This window comes from Salmo salar, chromosome 20 (genome assembly GCF_965601325.2).
Source record: "Salmo salar chromosome 20, fSalSal1, whole genome shotgun sequence".
Lineage (NCBI taxonomy): Eukaryota > Metazoa > Chordata > Actinopteri > Salmoniformes > Salmonidae > Salmo > Salmo salar.
In genome coordinates this window covers 57,263,776-57,276,155 of record NC_138310.1, presented here as the reverse complement: position 1 = coordinate 57,276,155, position 12,380 = coordinate 57,263,776, and the positions used below count along the sequence as shown (strand labels likewise).

The window sequence follows — 12,380 nt, the reverse complement described above, 5'->3', positions numbered from 1 at the left end:
GCGGCCCGCACTTGCCGGGCTAAAGTGAGCATCCAGCCAGGACGGGTTGTGCCAGCCCTACGCTCCAGACCTCCAGTGCGCCTCCACGGCCCAGTATATCCTGTGCCAGCTCCGCGCATCCGGTCTCCAGTGCGTCTCTCCAGCCTGGTACGCCCTGTGCCTGCTCCACGCACCTGGCCTCCAGTGCGTCTCCCCAGTCCGGTGAGACCTGTTCCGGCTCCACGTACGAAGCCTCCAGTGATGATCCATGGTCCGAAGCCTCCAGTGATGATCCATGGCATGAAGCCTCCAGTGATGATCCATGGCCCGGAGCCTGTAGTGATGATCCATGGCACGAAGCCGCCAGTGATGATCTATGGCCCGGAGCCTGTAGTGATGATCCATGGCACGAAGCCTCCAGTGATAGTCGATGGCGCGAAGCCTCCAGTGATGATCCATGGCGCGGAGCCTCCAGTGATAATCCATGGCACAAAGCCTCCAGTGATGATCCATGGCCCGGAACCTCCATTGATGATCCATGGCACGAAGCCTCCAGTGATGATCCATGGCGCGGAGCCTGTAGTGATGATCCATGGCACGGAGCCTGCAGCGACGGTCCCCGGTCCGGAGCCTGCAGCGACGAACCCCGGTCCGGAGCCTCCAGAGACGGTCCCCAGTCCGGAGCCTCCAGCGACGGTCCCCAGTCCAGAGTCTCCAGCGACGGTCCCCAGTCCAGAGTCTCCAGCGACGGTCCCCAGTCCAGAGTCTCCAGCGACGGTCCCCAGTCCAGAGTCTCCAGCGACAGTCCAGAGTCTCCAGCGACGGTCGGCAGTCCAGAGTCTCCAGCGACGGTCGGCAGTCCAGAGCCTCCAGCGACAGTCCAGAGCCTCCAGCGGCGGTCGGCAGTCCAGAGCCTCCAGCGGCGGTCGGCAGTCCAGAGCCTCCAGCGGCGGTCGGCAGTCCAGAGCCTCCAGCGGCGGTCGGCAGTCCAGAGCCTCCAGCGGCGGTCGGCAGTCCAGAGCCTCCAGCGGCGGTCGGCAGTCCAGAGCCTCCAGCGGCGGTCGGCAGTCCAGAGCCTCCAGCGGCGGTCGGCAGTCCAGAGCCTCCAGCGACGGTCGGCAGTCCAGAGCCTCCAGCGACGGTCGGCAGTCCAGAGCCTCCAGCGGGGATTCCCAGTCCAGAGCCTCCGGCGACGATCTACGGTCCGTTTCCTCCGGCAACGATCCAGGGTCCGGAGCCTCCAGCAACGATCCATGGTCCGGTTCCCCCGAAAGTGGGGGGAGCCCCAAGCGGAGGGGATCTGCGTCCCGCACCGGAGCCTCCACCAAGAGGAGATGCCCACCCGGACCCTCCCCTATAGGTTCAGGTTTGCGGCCGGGGTCTGCACCTTTGGGGGGGGGGGGGGGGGGTACTGTCACACCCTGACCGTAGAGATCCTTATTATTCTCTATGTTTGGTTAGGTCAGGGTGTGACTCGGGTGGGGAAGTCTATGTTTTTTGTTTCTTAGTTTTTGGGCCGAGTGTGGTTCCCAATCAGAGGCAGCTGTCTATCGTTGTCTCTGATTGGGAATCATACTTAGGCAGCTTGTTTTCGACCTGTGTTTGTGGGAGGTTATTTTCTGTTTAGCATCTATGCCTGACGGAACTGTTCGCTTTCGTTTTGTTACTTTTGGTTATTCTTGTTTGAGTGTTTCTTGAAATAAATTATCATGAACACTTACCACGCTGCGCTTTGGTCCACTTCTCCTTCTTACGACAAGCGTTACATAGCGCCAGATATAAAATGAAACTTTTCTGAAATTACAAAGTAAAAATAAAACCTATGTAGGACCTTCAATTGATCCCTAATATTCTGGACTGTTCTCTCCATATATTCTATTCACTCTAATTAAAAGGTACACCAAATTGAAATGGATGGATTTAGATAAATGTAATAAAAACCCCATTGAATGAAAACTCCACAAGAAAATCTGTTGGCCAGCAAATGGGAGGGTTTTCAGCAGTTGAATTAAATGTATTCTTTGCTCGCAAGCAAACCATGCATGGAAAGCCTGTCATGCACCTGCATAAGGTAAGTCTGAATACCAACAATTTAGAAGTGTGTAGGAAATCCATACGTAGGAAAGGCATCTGAATTGGGCTCAATGTAAATAATAATACACTTAATGTGTCATGCATCAGATGCAGCATGCAACAAAAATGTAGCATAAATAAAGTGCAACGCTATCTTACTTAAACACCATGTAATAAGCCTCTCTTGAAATATTGTGTGTAATCATGCTCATCCCATTTACAGTAATGTAGACAACATGCTAAACAGTAAGGGGCCGATTCCAACTCAGGAAATGTACGCCTTTTCTAGGCACGCCTTTCCTAGGCATTTCTCAGACTAATAACTTATGCAGGTGCGTAATGAGCTTTGCAGGTGTGGTTCCCTTACGCACTGAATACATTTAATTAAACTGCTGAAAACTCTCCCACTTACTGACCAACAGATTTTCTCATGGAGTTTTTTAGTACATTTATCTTAGGCCATCCCTTTAAATGTCAACAGACTAGAATACATAGAGAGAACCGGTTCAGAATATAGGGATCAATGAAAGAATGCCATCTATGCATCTTTGTCTTCGTTTCAGCACTAACTGGTAGATTTAAAAATACTCTAATCTTAAAAGTTAAAAGCTGTGTCTATGTCCTATTTTGTTGGCCTAGTCTTGTTAAATGTTTCTAGAACGTATAGTTTTTCATGAAATATTGGAAGGTGGAAAAAAGTGTACAATAGGTGTTGAACAATAGTCCTATTAATCTACCCTAATACTCACGAATCATGGAACTGTGTGACAAAGGTCCAGTCGTCATGAACCATGCGCCAGGCTCCAGGTTTAACCTGCTACTTGTGGTCTGAGTTCCATAATGATTCATAGAGGCTGCATGTCCCATTAGCCTAATATGATCCAGTAATGTTAGTGACCCTCAGGAACAACTACACAGACGTGACAGGAAAGAAAGATCAACAGAATGGAATGATGCAAAATGTAGACTACAAATTGAAGAAAACTAACACCTAAGTGACAGTTATAAATGTATGTGGGTATAACTGACAGTGGCTCCCGATAGTGACTAATATTTAACATGGTACAAATTGTAAAATAAAACTGAGAAAAGCCCGGGTATATAATTAAAACTTTCTAAAGCGGATAAATCAACTCAGCAGGTTCAGCCCCACAGAAGCCTATAGCTTGGGTTTCCAAATTTCATCCACGCAAATTATGATGGCACACAGTTACAATTCTGAATAATGGCACAGCTATTTATAGCCTACTTCACTGTGGAAAAGAGGCCACAATACATTTAATGTTAATATCATTTCCAGTTTGCTTCGATATGACTGGTTTCACATTCGTCTCATGGGATCATAAGAAAAAATAATCTAAAACAATTTCTATGTGTATTTACAATTCCCTTCTCCAAACGGATTACTAATTAATCTAGCTCTTATCAATAGCTCTTATCAATGTATAAATTACAGTGCGTGGAGAATGCTGTTATTTCTATAGGAGAAATTAAGTCGATGCTTTTTGACTTTGAACCGGCAGGTTTGCTCGACCTTGCGAGTAAAGGTGGTGGAATTATTCAAGAACGGAGTCAAGGTCAGAAGATTGTGTATCTGTAGACACACCTCCACCACACCTTCATTTCTTACATCTCCAAGCCGAATGAATAGCGGGTGAATAGCATGCTATTCTCATGCTTAAGTTCAAGGTCAGAATAAACACAGAGAGAAAAGTGCATCAAAAGGGAATTATGTTCAATTTCTGTACGCTTAACTATGAGTGCAGAACAACTTGTATCTAGGCTGTTTACAGTATCTCTTCCTCCCCTCACTCTCTCTTTCTCTCTCTCTCTTCCCCCACCTCAATCTCTCTCTTTCTCTCTGCCCACCCACTCCCCCACCACTTCTCTCTCTCTGAGTCCTCCACTGACTCCTAGCTAATAAAACCGTCCACTCTAGCTAGCTTCCCATTCATCCCAAGGCTCCAAACCTGATGAATAATTTAGCAGTCTATATTTCCAGCCATCTGGTTCTCTTTGCCTGGCCATCAGTCCTCCTCCTAGTCTACGGACACTGGCTGCCTGCATAGGCTTCAAACATACACATACCTATTCACACCCATAGACATATGTATTACATAGGCACATTCATATACATTGGCATACATATTCATACTCAGTGTTTATATACATAATTGACTTTAAATGGTGTGCTTCTCATTCTCATAGCCACAATACAAGGAATCCAGGTGTTAAAGGTTTGAGGAGGAAGATAGCCACAGATCATTATAATGATAAAGCCATGACAGCCATGTCATGAATATTTATGAAGGTATATTTGTATGAATTTATTATAATTCTGTGAAGTAGCTGACTTTTACTCAACATGCAACAAAAGTGCAACTTAAGGGAAATGTACGACAAATGCAGCAATCATAATTTTCCCTCTGTAACAACAATCAAAAGGAATCGCCGTCATATGAACACCACCTTAAAGCTAAAACGACTTGAACGAACACTTTCACCAGTCCGAACGCCACTTTCTGATCATGAACCTGCTGCACTAGCCAACACCCACCAGCAGAGGACAGAGTAACCCCTCTGTCCCCTTTAACAAATGATTCTCCAGAGGACCATACCAGGTTCAACACTATACAATAAAACAGGGTTAGGGTTCTGATCAGTGAGGTTCACGACGACATCAACAATCCTAATCTAAAAACATAATTACATACAATTTGATATTGACACAGCACATGGTTATGAGCAACTAAAACTGGCGGACATCTTGAAATGACTGTTTAGATGGGGTTGCTGTGCTGTGCTTATTGAAATAGATAATGTGAGAAAAATCAGATGATGGGAAAAGCTGGGAATCCTTCCCTCCTTCCCTCCATCCCTCTCTCTACTGAACACTGTCCTTTTCTCTGTTAAATTACAGCTCACAGAGATCAAGCCCCTGGTGGAGCGCCAACACAACCAGCCTCTTTGTTCAGGTGAAATTCTTCCCTGGTGTCTCCGGCTCCCAAACTCCCGAGCTGCGTTTACTCAGCTTAAAGAAATGAGACGAGTCTTGTAGCTAGCTGCTTGGCGCCCACCCTCTTCTCCAGCCATCTCCATAGACAGAGGATGCATCCCAAGTGGCACCCTATGTCCTATATAGTGCATTAAAACGAAAATTAGATACCGTTTTGGAAGCAACCATAGACAGAGATGAGCATTTAAAGATGCACATGTAACAGCCAAGATAATCCAGTCATTCTTCGGGTGCAGGCCTACCCTGTAAACAGGATTTATATGGTGCCGGCATAACGTAGACATACCTGCGGTAATGATATTAGGAATCATAAAAGGCATTCTAGAATTGTAACATATGTCTCTGTAGTGTCATAAAACGAAATACCAGGGTAAATTAGGTTCATAAAATGAAAGCTCCAGTGAAATGTTGATGTGTATGAAATGACAGCACTGGATAAGCCACCGTGCCATGACAGTACCTAAGGAAACCACAGTGAAAACACTTTTGGTTCAGTGAAAAAACCCATATTTGTCTATTGTATGAGAGGTAGCCCAGCAGAATGAATGTGTGGCTCACTGTGCTCCCTGCCCTGACAGCTTGCCCACCCATCCCAGACACATTAAATATCAGCCCTCCAGCATCGACAGTGTGTGTGTGTGTGTGTGTGTGTGTGTGTGTGTGTGTGTGTGTGTGGTGTGTATGTGTACATGCATATATCTGTGTGTACACACGTGTGCGAGCGTGCATATGTGCACATTTGGTCTGTGTATATGTACAGTATGTGTGTAGGGGTGGCTTGCTGTATCTGCTAAACATGACTGAGCCCAGTCTGGCTGGCCCAGAAAGAGAGAGGAGGTCAAACATTCATGTTACACTGCCTTTACACACACTGACAGATGCTGTCGGCTTTGATCTAACTTTAGCTGATCCACTCCTGTCTGTCAGTTCGCTGGTGGTGACTGCATGGTCAGGAAGCAGCTTAAAGTTTCTGCTTGTCCTGCACCACAGAAAGATAAGCTATGCAATCTAACACTATGGGGAGAGGTCCAAATCACAGGCAAATACAAACACCAGTAAGGCAGTAACCCTTTGCTTTTCAATGCTTTACAGCTGCCTTTCAGTGCACAACCAATCGCCCAGGCAGGGACACTACCTGCGTCTCCGTGCCATATAACATATTTCCAGGAACTGCAAGCTACTGTGGTGTGTGTGGCTCTGTGTGAATGTAATAAGGAGTTGTTAGGAGTGACAGTTAAAGGGGAGGGGGGGGAAGAGGGCATTGGGGGGGGGGGGGGGGGTTGCAGTGTGCCAGGCACTGCACACAATGGGGTTCGCCCGCCACGGAGAGAGCGAGAGAGAGAGAGCAGGAAGGAATCTGGCCGCTCTGTTTCTCTCTCCCTCATTCCCTCTCTCTCTGTCTCTTACTGGCTCAAATAGGAGAGGAGCGGCGAGGGGAGAGGAGAGAGAGGAGCGGGGCTAGGCGAGGGGAGAGGGGCTGGCTGCACTCGGAGCACTGCACGGCTAGGCTGAACCGAGTGAACTGCACCAGAGTGTTTGCTGTGAGGTCAGAGAGTCCAACATTCCTCTGGAGCTGTGTGTTTACACTGCTTGGGAGAGAGAGAAAGAGAGAGAGAGAGAGAGCGAGAGAGAGCGAGCGAGCGAGAGAGAGAGAGAGAGCGAGAGAGAGGGGGGGGGGGGCAGGGGGGAATGAGGGGGCTTACAAAACGGGAACAAATCAACGTCTCATCTCTCTTTGTGCCATACAGTCTCGTCCTGCTCTGCTCTACTCTAACGCTGAACCAACGCAACACTACCTATTACTTCAACTGGGTTTTTGAATCATCACAAACTTTACATTATCTGTGAAGAAAAGCAACAGGCTGACAGAGTGTTTATTATTTAAAGCCTGGGATCAAGTACAGATTTTTGAACGTTTGCAAGATGTGTGGTTTATTTAACGTTAATAATTTATGTGTTGAAAAGTTGGGGGAAAACTGAAAGGAGCAGATTTAGGTCTGGTAATCAAACGCATATTTCTCTGTGTCTCTAGAAACAGACATGGAAAGGGAACTCCAACAATGGTAAATTCTGCAGAGTGAATTTATAATTTTTTTTAAATGTAAAACTCACAAAGTGAGATTCTACATAAAATTAGCTTGGCTTAACAATTGTGAAACCCCGGAGCCTATGGTAAAACTAGAAACTACTGATATTGCTATTTATATTTATTTGATTCTGTTTATTTTACATTTACCATAGTATAAAAAATATACATATTTTCCATCAAACATTCTTCAGTACAATTTAATTCCAAATCACAAACAATGTAATGCTATTTGTTAGTAAATCATTGTACAAATCAAACCAATTATCTGGTAAAAAAAATTCCATAAGGATTTCCTTCTTAATAGCTTAATTTCTAATGAAGAGACATAGTACAGTAAGTAGTTCCTATGGAATAATCTCAACTTTAAAAACTAAAACCACTTTTGTCTTTACAAAATCCTTGCATCATTATTATAGAAATAGAATGTGTTAAGTATAAATTCTAGATCGTGATCTTAAATAAACATGATTGGCTCATGCAACAAAATTGCAATTTTCACTATTAGCTACTACATGATCTTGGCTTAATACTAGGCAGACATATGCCATTCACAATTCATGTACATTGCTCATACTTATTTAAGAAAGGTTATTTAAGAAATGCATAAAAAAAACAGCTTGGCCAAAGATACAGTTGTTTTATGATAGAGCCCCTCTACCATTAAATCAACCAGGCCTCTCTCAGATCTGGGCCTGTATTCAAAAAGCATTTAATAAATAAAATGACATGGACAGGGAGGAGCTGATCCTAGACCAGCACTCTTAAACAGAGAAGCTTTGTGAAAGTGAGTACTGGTCTGCTGTACTGGGACTCAGAGCAGGGACAATCAGAAGTGCAGTTCATCGGAGAGATTTTCATTCACTGAATAAAGATATCCTTTCCCCCTCTCCTGGACAGTCAGACATACTACACTCTATTCACAGCACACTTCTGCACTGCAGATTCCACAACGCTGAGCGCTAACACTTTAGGTAAGAACATTTGGCAACTGAATGAATCTGTCCACTTTTATAAATAACATGTAATATTATCTCTTGGTTAAAGTATTCTCACAATCTCAGAGGCTATAATGAAGAAAGTATACAATTTACTGACTATACACTATAGAATTCTAAAGGGGTGATTTCTACAGTAATCCTACAAAATTCAGCGAGCTAAAAGAATACGCTAATGTAAAGATTTTTGTCTATTTAATTGTACTTTTCAATTTGTAAAGTACAAAAGTTTCTCTCTCTCTCTCTCTCTCGCTCTCTCTGTCTCTCTCTAGTCTCCTTTAGTTTTCTGTCAAACACTTTTTTTGTGGCTAAATAATCACACCATTTCTCAACAAAAGAAATGGAAAATGTATTTGCCAGTGTTTTAGTAGTATATATAACAGGGGTCCCCTCAGAACCAAAGAGTTCAGACTGCTCTCTTTAGGAAGCCTCAGCAATCGTGATAACAAATCACATTCAATCTACATAAAACAAGAAATCATTTTCCAAATGATTGATTCCAGAAATAGTCTCTGATTCATCTGCCGTGCCATTATGTGCAACCATGATCAGGCTTCTTGACTTATACTATAATGATTTAGAATTACCATTTGAATTGCACGTGTTGGTTGCCTTTCAGGAAATCGTCACATCTGGCATCTGCTAGAATGTAATTTCAGAAAATCAAACCAGAGTGTTAGACTATTGTCTGGCATTCAAGACTGTTTAATCAATTTCAGACTGCTGCATATCAACACCAGTTGGTAGGAGCTCAAGTACGCACCCTGACAAAAACAAATCTAATACTGAACTACAGGGGAGGAATATGCCAAAATCCTGATAATTATTTAATCAATTTTAAATCTGCTGACTAAGACGATAGGGTGAGTTACAAAGTTGCTTAGATGGTCTATTTTACATTTCTGAAGCTGAAATATAGGAGATTGAAAAGACATTATACTAGCTTCAGATGACAGCTGTAATGCCACAGTATCGTTTCATTATTGTGGAAGTAGAACTTAAAAACGTTTTTCTTTTAAAGCACAGTCAAAATTGAGAAACACAAACAACAGCAGCTTATCAAGAACAAACAGGCACCAGACTATCCAAATGAACTGAACCATCAAATTCTCTGACTTTTTACCATCTTTCAATTTCATCAGTAAAACAAACGTGTATTATTTGTTGAAACATGTCATTCAATTCAGAACAATTTGAGTCAGTACCAAAACCTTCGGCTCTGTAAATCTATCAGTAAAGTATTTGAGCTCTGTCCTTCAAGTTATGAATGTCTACAGCAATAAAATCAAGTCACAGACAGAGTCAGGAAATGATAGGAGGAAGTGCTTCCAAAGGTTGAGCTATCCTTCATAGTTGTGTATTCTTTGGTAAAAGTCCTGACGTACAATAACAATATAAAAGATCCAAACATTTCACATCGTGCATTTGTGTGTGACTGGTGGTTGTGTGGATACATTTACCAACGGCCTCAATTTTGTCTTGCTCTTCAAGCAAACAGAAAATGCTCACTGATTTACTAAACAGAAGCATGCACTCTTTAGTCCCACGACCCCTATAGGTGAACAGCTCTAACACTACATTTTAACACTCAATTTAAGGGAAACATGCACTTAAAAAGCACTTAGTAACAACTGACAGATAAGAGATAATTAAAAACTATCTTTACCCAATGGAGAGCTGGAAAAGGGGGATGAGCGAGAGACAGAATGAAGAGGTATATGACAAGGTGGAGGTTTTGGCAGTTCAGCTACCGGTTAAGGGGATAGTGGACAACGGGAGAGAGAGAGGGAGAACTCACTCTGGCCAGACCTCCATTCCTCAGCTCCCCAGGGGGTACAGCCACAGTTCCAGCCCCAGCAGCCAGCCCTGCCACAGGGGAACGTAGCCAGACACCCACCCAGGACACCAGTCCCCCAAACAAACCGCTCCGGGAGGGAACCACCGCAAAGGGAAAGGCGGCAGGAGTTTTCCAATGCAGCTGGGCACCGGGCAGCTGCCAAATCGCCGCCACGCTTCTCTTCTTCTTTTCTCTCTCTGTCAATCCCTCGCTCCAGAGCTGAGAGAGGCCCAGGATTGGGAGAGCGGAGGGAGAGAGAGAGAAGGAGAGAGGGAGAGTCAGCCACACAGACACAATAGATAGCCGTGGCTTTGACAATGCCTTCCCCAAACGCCAGAACATTTGCTCCCTCTCCATGACACCCGCATTCAGCCAGACAGACTACGCTGGACACAAACAAAGACAAGTGCAAAGAAGGACGGAAAGAATGGAGAGAGCAAGCAGGGGATAGCGGAGGAAAAAAAAAGGGGGTTAGGATGAATGGTAGGGTAAGATCGGTGAACTGCGCTCACCTTTCGTCCGACTCTTTGTTGTGTGTGTGTTTCATAAATTTTCCGCATTTTTGCATAGTAATCCATCACAAAGTTTGGGACAGAGTACTGCGACCGTAATGCGTTGAGTACTGTTTTGTATTTTCATATTCAGCCTTGCGCACTTTTCAGAATATGGGAAGTGTTTTTTCCCCTGCATGCGGTCATTGTCCAGTCCTAGTTGGAGATTACACAGAAAAGGAAAGGAATGTGAGATAGTCAGCTCAGCTGTTGATGTTTTGCTGTTGTTTGCCCTGAATCCTTCCGCTTCTCTACACAGTTGCGGCATAAGGACTTTCTTGTCCCCCTCCCTCTCTTTCCACTCACAAGTATAACAGTAAGTATAAGTAGTGTGTGTGTGTGCGTGTGTGCGTGCGCGTACGTGCGTCAGTGTGTGCGTGCGTCTGTGTGTGCGTGCGTCTGTGTGTGTGTTTGTGGAGGGGGGGGGGGGGGGGGGTGATTGCGTGTCTGAGTGTGTGTACGTACATGCGCCTGTGTGCGTCTGCTCACGCATACATCCAGTGTGTTTTAATAAGGCACTAGGTCAGATGTGAAGACCTGTCTTCAGCAGCTCATTAAACTTCTCACACCAATCATTCAACAGGAGCCTATAGGACATGGGAAACACAGGAGAACAAAGGTATCGTGCACCCAATAGCACCTCCGCAACGCTACCCCGACAGAACAGACCCACTTTCCTGTTTCTTAAACAATCGCAGCTTGGCTGTGCACTATGGGCAGTAACAATTCCCTTAGTAAGAGTGTAACAGACAGTTCTGCCCACTCCACAATATATTGTAGCTACAGGGGCTGTGCATACAGGTGTAGGATCTTAACTTGATCACCTTATTGCAGGAGAACGTTCCTGCAATGCAGGAAATGTAAAACCTGTAGTGTATTTTAGGTTTAAAATGGCTTCTGAAGTTTGTAATTTCAGACTTGATTTTCCCTTACGAAAAATTCATCAACCCCTACAAAAATGTCCATTAATTATAATTCCCATAATAATTCCCATTGCCTGTAGCTGCAGGAATATTTTCCTGATGTAGCAAACTGGCTCAAGTTAAGATCCTACATCTGTAGTTTCATATAGACAGCCCCAGCCGAGAAAAAAGCTTGTTTTTAACGGTTCAGCAGAGAGAGGAAGCCAGGAGGAAACGTGCAACAAAGCAGGCAGAGGATGAACTTTTCTAGTGAACTTGGTAAGGCAAATACTGTATGTGGCAATGGAGGAGAGACTATGGAGTCTTGGCATTTACTGTCTCTCAAAGACTGGGATGTAGGATTTGATTAGAAAACTATAATACATACAAATACACAGTAGCCAATTGAAAACGACCTACCTGATCATCATGTTCAACCTGTGATCCCAAACAGACCAATACAATATTTATGGGATTTGTTTATCAGGTTTATGTTAAATCTACAATTTCTGAAGAAATGACTTGCAGTTGTAACTGTCTGTGCTACAGTATAATTTAATTTAACATAAATAGCTTATAAATAGTATATCTTATATCTTAAATACAGTACCAGTCAAAAGTTTGGACACACCTAATGTTTTAAAATATTTTCAATGTTGTAGAATAAAAGTGAAGACATCAAACTATGAAATTACACATATGGAATCATGTAGTAACCAAAGTGTTAAACAAATCTAAATATATTTAAAAGTTTAGATTCTTCAAAGTAGCCACCCTTTGCCTTGATGACAGCTTTGCACACTCTTAGCATTCGCTCAACCAGCTTCACCTGGAATGCTTTTCCAACAGTCTTGAAGGAGTTCCCACATATGCTGAGCACTTGATGGCTGCTTTTCCTTCACTCTGCAGTCCAACTCATCCCAAACCAGCTCAATTGG

The 12,380-nt window shown here is 44.0% G+C and overlaps 1 long non-coding RNA gene across 1 annotated transcript in view; it reads right to left on the bottom strand.

The window, feature by feature from the left end:
- LOC106580926 (uncharacterized) overlaps positions 1-10,966 on the bottom strand; it is a 59,251-nt gene extending 48,285 nt beyond the window's left edge. Inside the window, exons 1-2 of the long non-coding RNA XR_006760982.2 lie at positions 10,502-10,966; positions 9,951-10,208 (exon numbers count right to left, since the gene is read on the bottom strand). This is a non-coding gene — a long non-coding RNA (uncharacterized LOC106580926). The remainder of the gene's footprint in view (positions 1-9,950; positions 10,209-10,501) is intronic.
- Positions 10,967-12,380: the final 1,414 nt, after the last annotated feature.